This window comes from Corvus hawaiiensis, chromosome 6 (genome assembly GCF_020740725.1).
Source record: "Corvus hawaiiensis isolate bCorHaw1 chromosome 6, bCorHaw1.pri.cur, whole genome shotgun sequence".
In the NCBI taxonomy this organism is placed as follows: domain Eukaryota; kingdom Metazoa; phylum Chordata; class Aves; order Passeriformes; family Corvidae; genus Corvus; species Corvus hawaiiensis.
This window is the reverse complement of record NC_063218.1, coordinates 2332071-2341737: the sequence shown is the minus strand read 5'-3', so window position 1 is coordinate 2341737 and position 9667 is coordinate 2332071. Positions and strand designations below refer to the sequence as shown.

The window sequence follows — 9667 nt, the reverse complement described above, 5'->3', positions numbered from 1 at the left end:
ATCTGCAGGCCCCTGTCCCCCAAAACAGGCCAGGGGGAGCATGAGGCCAGCAATAAGGTGGCACACAAGGAAAAGCAGCCTTGCCCCAGGCAAGGAGCACACAGGGAAAGCTTCCAGGTTAAAAAATAAAAATAATAATTAATAAAAGGTTTAACACCAAACGTGGTGTCCCTAGGATTCAGCCAGAGGGGTGGAAACATGCTGCTGCCTCCCCTCTCTGCTGAGCCTCCCACCTGCAGCTCTGTCAGGATGAGCCAGCTGGACCTTTTCAGGATGATACTTCCCACCAGGAAAGAAATATCCCAATTTCAGCGGAATTCCCTGTGAAAGCCTGCCAGGTGCAGGAGGATGGGCTGCTGGAAGGCACCCACAGCTGGGCCATCACTTGCATCACCTCACCTGTCAGTGGGGCCCACAGCAGGGACCTCCATAAATCAACTATGGGATGGCTGGGGGCAAACCTTTTCCCAGAGGAGCAGCCACCCACGCTGGCATTTGGAGTTGCTTTTATCCATCTGCCTTCCAAAGTAAGACCTGTGCTGCTTTTCCTGAGTTGGAATTGTGGAATCCCACAGTGGTTTGGGTTGGAAGGGGCCTTGAATCCCATCCCATTCCACCCCGTGCCATGGGCAGGCACACCTTCCACTAACCCAGGCTGCTCTTACCCCGTCCAACCTGGCCTTGGACACTTCCAGGGATCCAGGGGTAGCCACAGCTGCTCTGGGCAGCCTCAGGGCCTCTCCACCCTCACAGGGAAGACTTCCTTCTCAATATCTGAGCTAATCCTACCTCAGCAGCCCTGAATGCAAATCCAAAGACAAACAGGTCCAGTCAGACCGGGGCTGTGGGCAGGCGGTTGCGTGTTCCCCATCAGCAGCTGTTGCAATAAGGTGGCACAAGCCAGCCCCGAGCTGCTCTTGCCGTGCCACAGGGGCAGGAAATGACCAACAGACCCCCCTGGTTTCATGGGCAAGAGCTTTTCCCTTCCACCCCCGATTTTTCCCCCTTCCCAGTGGGTGCTGGGGCTGCAGCTGGGACAGTGAGTTGTCGTGAAGGTGACGGGAGAGGCGATCCCCAGCAACTCCACTTTGATGCCCACAGGAATGGGCAGGTGCCAGAGGGGTCTGGAGTTCCTGAGGGCTGGAAAGGGCTGGCACCGAGCCAGGGAAGTGCAGAGTGCTCACTGAGATGGAGCAACCACCCACATATTTGTTGCCATAAGGAGCCAGCACGGCAAACACGAGGGTTTCCTGGGCTGAAGGGAAAATCCCACAACGGAGTCGGGCAGGATCAGGCCCGAGAGGCGGTGCTGGGAATGCGATTGTGCGGTGGGAGCAGGACGTGGGATGGCAGCAGCGAGCCGCCGCCGAGGAGCAGCGATACCGCTGCGGCTTAGCACGGCTCGCCTTTGTTTTGTGCAAAAAAAATAGCAAAGTTTGGGCTTATGTCATTCCAAACTTCTCCCGGCACCAGCTGGGAGATGGGGAGGTTCCCTCCAGCTGGTTGGTTTGGGGTTTTTTTTCCTACAGCGTCTTTTCCTTTTTCCCTTTGTTCATGGTTTTGCTGATGGTTTCGTAGCTTTTTTGCTGATTTTTCGGGCTATTTTATGGCCCTCTTCCCCCTGTCCTGGCCGGGGTGAGGGGTTCCTGTGCCCAGCACGGCACAGCTGGAAAGACCCCAGGAATGCAGGAGCAGCTCCCAGCTCCCCCCCCCAGCTCCCCGTGCGGCAGCCGGACTTTTCCTCGCCCCAGAACAAAGCACCTCATTGTTCATGGAAAATGGGAAGGAAAGCGTGACGGAGCGGCCAGAGCCAAGGCGGGAGGGTGTTTCTGCAGGAGCCGGGCACCCACGGCCTCGCACAGGGGTCACCCTCTGCCTGCGCAGCCGCTGACCCTGATTTGGGGTGGCTCCGTGCCAGCCCCGAGCCAGCCGTGGATCCACTGGCAGCCGATGTCCAGCAGTCCCGGTGTTTCCCACGTGTCCCGATTTTTGTGGCGTGTCACACGTGACAGTGCGGGTTGGTTGAGCCGAGGTTTCCTTCCTCCGAGCTCGCTGCAAATGCCATCCTGGAACGCAGCTGCTCGCTGCAAAGGGGGGGCTCCAAAAATAGGTTGGCGGGTTCCTTGTCTGGCACGGCTCCGTGGCTCCCTAGAAACACGCTTTTCTCCTGTGGGAAAACGAGGGGGAAATAAAATCAGGATGCCTCTGCTAACAGCCGGCCCTAAAAAATGAGTCAGGAATTTGCGCTGGGATGATACCCAGCGCTCCTGAGCCGGGGGGGGCTGCACATCCCTGTGGGATGGGGACATGGGGACATGGAGCGTGCTGCCTGTCCCCATCGCCCACCCATGCACGCGTGTGGCTTTGTTGGGTGACAGGGGGGATTTTTCGGGGCTGTCGCTTGGATTAGCGAGGCACCGGCGAGGAGGAGGAGGAGGAGGAGGAGGAGGGTGAGGGGGATAAAGGTCCTGGCACTCGCCGGGCTCGCAACAAAACAAAGCACCAGATGGTTCCAACTTCAGCATAATACGCAGAGAAAAAGTGTTTGAACAGAGGATGGAAAAGCAAATGTGGAAAGAGAGGGAGAAAGGAAAGAAAGAAAGAAAAACCCTCGGCAAGTGTCAGAGCAGAAGAAAGCGGTGGAGAAAAATGGCAAATGTTAAAAACCAAGACAAAAAGCCCGTGGCCGGCACAAAGCCGTGCCTGCTGACATCTGTCCGGCAAAGCCTCTCGCCAAGGGCCCCTTCCCTTTGGAGTCACCTTGCCTTGCTTCTGTCACCGCAGGGACACGGCCACGTCCCTGGACAGGGCTTGGCTGGGTGCTGGGGGATGCTGTGCCATGTCCCACAGCCACAGCGCTGCCCCTGGGGCAGGTGGCAGTGACGTGCAGCAGGGCTACCCCTAAATATTTTATTCCAATTTTTTATTACAATGTTTTATCACAATACTTTATTACAATATTTTTGAAGCTCTTTACACTGTTACCTCACACCTCCCAGACGTCCTTGTGTGGTGGCAAACCCAGCCGTGGCTCTTCTGTGGGGTTTGAAGCCTGGTTTCCGATCTGAGCAAGGTTTGTGCAACCCCCCGTGCGAGGCTTTTGTGTTCCCCTCGCTCCTCCCCACGAAATATCTTGAACCCGCAGACCGGAGCCGCCGTGAAAAAGGGAAGAAGGCTAAAAAGTCATCTGGCCCCTGGCATTTTCACCCCAAAAAAAGCAGCAAAATAAGCTCATGCAATTGCTCGAGAGCGGACTGCAGCGTGGGTGGAACCTCTTCTTAGCCACCAGAGAATCCACAAGCCTTGGGGACCGCCGGCTTCCTGCGGCTCGGCTGGCGCTCAGCAGGAGCGTGGGCGGGCGGTGGCTCCAGCTCCAACCGGGACTGCCGAGCTTTAAATAAGGCTTGGAGTTCTGCTGGTGCCTGTGGCTTGCGTGTCACTGCTCCAGGGTTCTCCCCCGGGATGGCTCCTGGGGCAGAGGGGAGTCCCTGGTTTTGTGAGTCCCCCCCAAAGCGAGTGAGGGGCACGGGTGGGAGAGTGCAGAGCCACCACCGGTGCTGGGGTGGTGGAAGGGCTGGATGCCAAGGGCACAGCAGCCGTCCTGTGTCACAGTGACACACGGAGACTCGGGTGGGATGTTGTCCCCCAGGCCCAGAGATGGTAGGGGGCCAGGGTGCCATGTCCCCAGGGCAGGGGACAGTGGGGTGACATGGTACTCTGGAATGGCAGGGAGCCAGGGTGCCATGTCCCCAGGGTGGGGGACAGTGGGGTGACATGGTACTCTGGAATGGCAGGGAGCCAGGGTGCCATGTCCCCAGGGCAGGGGACAGTGGGGTGACATGGTACTCTGGAATGGCAGGGAGCCAGGGTGCCATGTCCCCAGGGTGGGGGACAGTGGGGTGACATGGTACTCTGGAATGGCAGGGAGCCAGGGTGCCATGTCCCCAGGGTGGGGGACAGTGGGGTGACATGGTACTCTGGAATGGCAGGGAGCCAGGGTGCCATGTCCCCAGGGTGGGGGACAGTGGGGTGACATGGTACTCTGGAATGGCAGGGAGCCAGGGTGCCATGTCCCCAGGGTGGGGGACAGTGGGGTGACATGGTACTCTGGAATGGCAGGGAGCCAGGGTGCCATGTCCCCAGGGCAGGGAACGGTGATGTGTTGCTGTGACCTTCAGGCGTGGGACAGCCCAGGTGACGTGCCATTGTTTTTTTGGGACAATGAGGAGCTGCAGGGCCATGTCCCCTGGGGTGCAGGACAGTGTGGAGCCGGGGTGATGCCACCCTGGGGGACAGGACAGTGGGGAGCCAGGGCGATGCTACCTTGGGGTGTAGGACAGCAAGGACTCAGACTGATGTCCCCCTGGGCTCAGGTGATGTCACCCTGGGGGACAGGACACTTGGGAGCTGGGGTGATGCCACCCTGGGGTGCAGGAGAGCAGGAAGTTGGGGTGACACCGGCTGGGAGAGAGGATGATGGGGAGCCGGGGTGATGCCGCTCTGGAGTGCGGGGCAGCAGGGAGTCAGGGTGATGTCCCCGGGGGGTGCAGAATGATGGGAACTGAGGTGATGTCACCCTGGGGGACAGGACTGTTGGGAGCTGGGGTGATGCCACCTCGGGATGTGCGATGACAGGAACTGTGATGATGCCACCTGGGGGGATGGGACATTGAAGAGCCAGGTGATGCCACCCTGAGGTGTGGGACAGTGGGGACCATGGTTGTGCCACCCTGGGGGACAGGACAGCAGCGGGCTGGGGTGATGCCACCCGGGGTTGCAGAACAGTAGGGAGTTGGGATGATGTCCCCTGGGGTGCAGGATGATGGGAACCGAGGTGATGCCACCCGGGGGATCAGGAAATTGGGGACCCAGGGTTACGCTGTCCTGAGGCGCAGGACAACGGGAAGTTGAGGTGATGCCACCGTGGGGGGATATCACAGTAGGGAGCTGAGGTGATGCCACCACGCGGGTGCAGAACAGCGGGGACACGGGGGTGTGCGGGACACCCCAGCAGACCCCCGCAGCTGTCCCCTGTGCCGGGAGGCGTTCCCGGGCGGTGCCGCACAAAGGCCGCCGGTCCCCCCGCCCCGGGGCCTTTCCGCACCCCCGGGGCCGCCCCCGAGGCTCGGCCCAATAAACGCGGCCGCATTTGAACGCGGCGCCTCCCCCGGCTCCGCAACGCTCCGAGCGCTTCGCCAGCCCCGCCGCGGGCACCGGCAGCCGGTGAGGCCGGGACGGGGGCGGCTGCGGTGGAAGGGAAGAAGGGGAAGGGGTAGCACCGAGCCCCGGGTGCGGGGGGAGCGCTGTCCGCCCCGGTCCCTCCTCCGCGGGCGGTGCCGGGGCGCAGCCCGCCCCTTCCCGTCCCTTCCCGGCGGGGCCGGCCGCGTGTGCGGGGCGCCGGGACGGGCCGGCGGGGAAGGGGCGCAGCGGCGAGGTGGGTGCCTGGGGAAGGGGCTCTGGAGGGGAGGGGTGCTGGAGGAAAAGGGGGAAATGCTGGAGGAATGGGATGCTGGAGAGGAGGGGGGGTGCTGGATGCTGGAAGTGGGGGATGCTGGGGGAAGGGGGTGATGGGGATAGGAAATTCTAGCCAGAGGGTTCGCTGGCGGTTTCAGGGCTGTCTGTGAGTGGGTGCCACGCCAGAGCCCCCAAGGTCCCCTTTGCGCTGGTGGCAGTGGTCCCGCGGGGTGACAGGCACCAGGTGCCGCTCGCCCTCCTGCCAAGGGCACCCCATCCCTGTCCCCGGAGGGATGCTCCAAACGCTGGGAGCGGGTTCTGCACCACTCTCGCCGGGCTGAGTCCTGGAAGCAGCCGGCTGTGGCTGGAGGAATTAATAACAGCAGTTGTTTTGTCATCGGCAAAGCTCTCGCTGTCACCAGGGTGGCAGACAGCATCTGCTGTCTGGCCACCAACCGTGGGCCCGTCTCCCTTGGAGCATCCCTGTCAGGATGGAGCCGGGAAAGCCCAAACCCACAGCCTAGGAGGTTCCGGTGCTGGGATTTTGCTGGCTGGGTGGGTGGGTGATAGTTTGGGGGTGTATCCTGCTCATCTTCCTCATGCGCTCCCCAAAACGGAGCGGAGGGAAGGCGCTGGACGCGGTGTCGCCGTGATTCAGCACAGCCCGGGTTTGTCGGAGCCGGCGCGGGTCTGAGCTCCGCGGGAATTACCGAATCCCTCATTTCCCGGCGCGCGAGGCGTCGCTGGATAAATTACCGGGTCGCTTTGTTTACTTCTGAAATAATCAGCTTTGTGCCTCCACCTTGGGCTTTATCGCACCCGGGGCTCCCCGAGTTACTGCAGAGCGACTCCAGCCCGATTTGCAAAATCAAACCAGATGGGCGCTTTGTTTTTCCTTACGGAGGGAAGGCTGGGAGTGAAAAGCCCTATTACAATGCAAATACCGGGCTGGCGTGAATATTCAAACCGCTGCGCTGCTTTTGAAGCTCTTTACATAAATTTATAGTGCTTTTATACGCCATCGCTGCTCTGCTAATCGGGAGTGGAGCTTGGTTAACAGAATCGCTGCTCTCTGCCAACTTTGGAGGGTCTGGGGGTGTTTTGGGGTGCAGGGGGAGAGGTGGCATTGAGGGGCAGAGGGAAAATGATGAGCGCGGTCAATGGGGAGGAGGAACCGCCAGCTGTAAGGCTGACTCTGGTGGTGACCCTTGAAGAGCTGGGCGTGCTGTCAAGTGATTTACTGACGTTTAGGTGCTTCATTGTCCTTTTGGGTTTTGTTTTTCCCTTTGCCTTTGGTTTCTCGGTGTGACCCTTTGTGGGGCTGCTGCTCCAAGAGGGGATGGGGTGTTGCAGGGTGGGCTGAGCTGGAAATTGCCCTGACACGATGTGGGGATTTCGGGGTGGACACAGGGACAGGGTGCCGAGCTCTTTCTTCTCTCTGGTGACCAGTGACAGGATCCAGGGAGCGGCTGGAGCTGTGTTGGGGGGGTTTAGGTCGGATATTAGGAAAAGGTTCTTCCCCCAGAGGGTGCTGGGCACTGCCCAGGCTCCCCAGGGAATGGGCACGGCCCCGAGGCTGCCAGAGCTCCAGGAGCGTTTGGACAGCGCTGCCAGGGATGCCCAGGGTGGGGTTGTTGGGGTGTCTGTGCAGGGCCAGGGGCTGGATCCATGATCCTTGTAGGTCCCTTCCAGCTCAGGTCATTCCATGATTCAGCAGAGCCGCTGAGCTGCAGCTGTGATGGATGAGATGGTTCATTAGGGGCAGGGGATAATGAGTGTGAGACAGCCTCAGTTCTGGCTTTCCAGCAAGGGCTCAATAGTCTGGTTTTGGTGGCTGCTGGGCATCTCATAGAAACCCCAGCATTAAAAACTGGGGTCCTGGTGGGTTTTGCCAGCTGTGTTCACATCAGCCCGGTTGTCACAAGTGCAGTGGGAAGGGAAAGTTGCTTTAAAGTGCCCGAGTGTGGCTGTGTTCCCCAGGACAGGGGGGACGCTCTGGAGCAGTGACATCCCAGGGAGTGGGCGCTTGTGTTTTGGAGATGACCACAGGATGCTGCCCTGCTGAGTAATTACTGCTAATTGCCAGGCCCTGGTTTGAGGCGAGGCATTTAAGAGCAGCAGCAAAAACAACGTTTTCCTCGCTGTCCCTTGGAGGTGATGACTTCCAGGTGATGGAGGGCAGCTTGGGATAAGGACAAGGTACCCATAGCCCTGGTTGGTGATGCAGCCCATGGGGGCATCCGGGCAGAGCAGCCCCAAAATCTCCCTCTTGTGCAGCAGCAAATGTGATTTTGTGTTGGTCCAGGGGAAGGGGGTTGGCATGAGGTGGCCTTTAAGGTCCCTTCCAACCTAAATAATTCTGGGATTCTATAATTCATACTGTTTTCAGACCCCCTTCCCCCCTCCCCCCCCCCCAAAAAAAAAAGTAATTGTCCTAATTGTGGTGGTTTTACCTGCTGATGCCATTGATTGACCAGGTAATCTGTGTCTTCATTAGCTCCAGGCTAAAGTTGATATTGATTCCAGGCACTTAATATGCGAAGCGGCAATTACTGTTTAAGCCTATATTGTTTGAGTTAAATTTAGCTGAGAATTCAGTCCTATCAGGCCCCTACATTGTGTGCTGTGAAGGTTATCTGGCTCTCAGGAGGGGGGTGGATTTAAAGGCAGGAAAGAAATGCCGGTGAAAACTTCCTCTTCTCATCATCTCGGAGCTCTTTGCTTCCCCGGGCTTGTAATAAGGAGAACAGAAACAAGGAATAATGTGGTGGTGACTCTCCTAAATCCGCACTTTTCAGCGCTGTCTGCTCAAGCTGGTCATTCTGGGGGGACTTGAGACAACACAGAAGGCCAGCAATAAATCTGAACAAAGTGATGCCCTGAGCAGGGACCGGCCCCTCTCCTCCTCGCGGGGGACCGGGGAGCCCCCGCTCAGCTGCTGCCCGCCTGCCCCTATTATCCCGGCCGCCCTCCTGCATCTCAGCTGCTGGCCCATCTGGAACAGAGATGAAAGGCCGGGCTTTAATTCGGGCTTTGTGTGCCTCTGGTTTGTCCCCCTCCCCTCTGAGCCCCTTCCCCGCCGCCAGTCGCCCGTCACGGGTGCTGGAGGTGGCCGCGCACGCCGGGGCTCCGATGCCGCTGACCTCATTATTTTGACTGCTGGGCGATGCCAGGCGGCCTCGCCAGCTCCTCAGGTAGGAGGCTCGGGCGGTTTTTTCCCCCGCCGTGGAAGCGCTGCTGAATAATTCAGGCGGGAGGAGGCATCTTGGGTCACCTTGCGCAGCCGGCTGCGTGCGGGAGCCGCCTGCCTAAGATGGAGGTTGTGCAGGATTGCGGGATCGCCGGGCTGCCGGCAGCTCCCTGCGCTGACTGACTGCAGGTAGGCACCGGCCTTGGCCCGCTCTGCTCCTTCCTGGTGGTTTCAGTGCTGGGAAGCAGAAAAATCCCTTCCCCAGGCTGTGCGGGGCTGCTTGTGTCTGAGCTCCGGCCGTCCCTCGCCGTGGGGATGCGTGAGGCTGCCACAGCCACGGTGCCCTCGCCAAAAGCTCACCTGGGCTGCAGGGCGGGGGTGGTGCGAGGTAGGGACCACGCACCTGATGCTCTTTTCCTTTGGGGATTGTGTTTTTATTGCTGGTTTTATGGGCTCCCCGATGCTGGACTTGCCCAGGATGTGTTTTTGGGGCTCTCTGCTGGTGTGGCACTGAGAGGGGTGATCCCAGTGCTCCAGCAGCAGGGATGCTCGGGGATGTATTGGGAGGTGGCATTTAGCTCTCTGCACTAACTGGGGAAACTGGTTCTGGCAGTGTAGCAGTAGGGTCAGGTGCTGGAGACATCTCTGGGGGGGCAGGAGGTGGCTGACCCTGAAGATAAGAGGTTCAAAAATGCTTGGGAAGCTCTGTGGGTTGGAGTCATCTTTGCTGGAGGCGTGGCTGTGAGTTTTGGGGCCGCTGGAATGTGCAGACAGGGCTCCCTGACACTGGGATCTGGCCCTGTGGGTGCAGGTGGGAAATGGGGTTGCCAGTGTGGGAATGGAAACAAGTTTGTTGCCTTCCTCCTGCTCGCAGGCACCTGAGTTTTTGGGTGCTGCCTCCTCGTCTGTGCCCCAGGTCGAATGTGTCTGTGCCCTCCCTCCTCCCCACAGAGCTTGGGCACCGTGAGAAATCAGCTCAAGAGGGATGTGGAGGGGAAAAAATGGGACAGGGAGGATGTGAGG

General features: G+C 59.5%; 1 protein-coding gene across 12 annotated transcripts in view; it reads left to right on the top strand.

Annotated features, from left to right (window-relative positions):
* The first annotated feature begins 5154 nt into the window (after positions 1-5154).
* Positions 5155-9667, top strand: part of NIN (ninein) — a 60927-nt gene continuing 56414 nt past the window's right edge. For 9 of the 12 annotated variants that reach the window (XM_048306935.1, XM_048306936.1, XM_048306931.1 and 6 more), the window contains exon 1: positions 5359-5434. The gene's annotated coding sequence lies outside the window, so the exon portion shown is untranslated. Of the gene's footprint in view, positions 5224-5358; positions 5435-8679; positions 8834-9667 lie in introns of those variants that run through there. The other 3 variants (XM_048306933.1, XM_048306944.1, XM_048306934.1) reach the window with 3 other exon arrangements.